Source organism: Canis lupus, chromosome 33, assembly GCF_003254725.2.
Source record: "Canis lupus dingo isolate Sandy chromosome 33, ASM325472v2, whole genome shotgun sequence".
NCBI lineage: Eukaryota > Metazoa > Chordata > Mammalia > Carnivora > Canidae > Canis > Canis lupus.
This window is the reverse complement of record NC_064275.1, coordinates 25,715,395-25,716,577: the sequence shown is the minus strand read 5'-3', so window position 1 is coordinate 25,716,577 and position 1,183 is coordinate 25,715,395.

Sequence of the window (1,183 nt, the reverse complement as noted above, 5' to 3'; positions counted from 1 at the left end):
GGGCCTGCGTGATGCGCGGGGCGGGGCGAGGGGGCGGGGCCTGCGTGATGCGCGGGGCGGGGGGCCTGCGTGCGGAGCGTGTGGGACGTGCCTGACGCGCAGACTCTGCGGGCGGTGCTCCCCTCCCCCCCCACCCCGTACAGCGTGCAAGGCGCGGTTGTGTTTTTTGTTTTGTTTTGTTTTTAGTTTTTAGTTCCTGAGAGAGAAAGAGAGACACCCAGGCAGAGGGAGAAGCAGGCTCCACGCAGGGAGCCCGACGTGGGACCCGATCCCGGGTCTCCAGGGTCACACCCTGGGCCCAAGGCAGGCGCCAAACCGCTGAGCCACCCGGGCCGTCCCAGGACGCGTTTTAAAGGATGCTTTTGTGGCATCTGGGTGTCGCAGGCCTTTGCAGCCTCTTCCCTGCGTCTGTGCAAGGACTCGCTAAAATACAGGTGTGCTCGCTGCAGAACTTATGTGAACTGCACACCCTGAAATCACACTGCCTAGATAGACAAGTGTTTCAAAACTGTTTTTCCAGCATTTTTAACGAATACATATATGTTTCTTTCCTTCAAAAACACGTAATTGGGCTCCTGGTGACTGATGGGCCCCCACATCTTACTATTTGGGAGTATTCCCAGCCTACTTAGGAAATCACATGTGTGCTTCCTATTCCTTTGGTTTGTCGATTTTAATAACACCTAACATTGTATTCCCACGCCCGAACCACCTTTGTCAACCCTTACCCCACAGGGTCAGTAAAGTCTTTTTTTTTTTAAGATTTTATTTATTCATGAGAAACAGAGAGAAGCAGGCTCCATGCAGGGAGCCCGATGCGGGACTCGATCTCGGGTCTCGACCCCGGGTCTCCAGGGTCATGCCCTGGATCGAAGGCAGGCGCTAAACCACTGAGCCACCCAGGCATCCCCAGCAAAGTCTTTTTAAAGACTGTTCCTTAGCAGCCCCAAGGGCCAGGAGGTCAATGATGAAATGGGAGGTTAAGAAAAACACGACTTCTAGGCTAGATTTCCTACTCGAACGACCAGGTTGGTGCGACCAAGAAACTGTTTCCCGTTCTGTAATATATATAAATATATAATATATACATAATATATAAAAATATATAATATATGGAATATATAAATATATAATAAATACATATATATTAATATAATTAATAAAATATATATATATATATTTT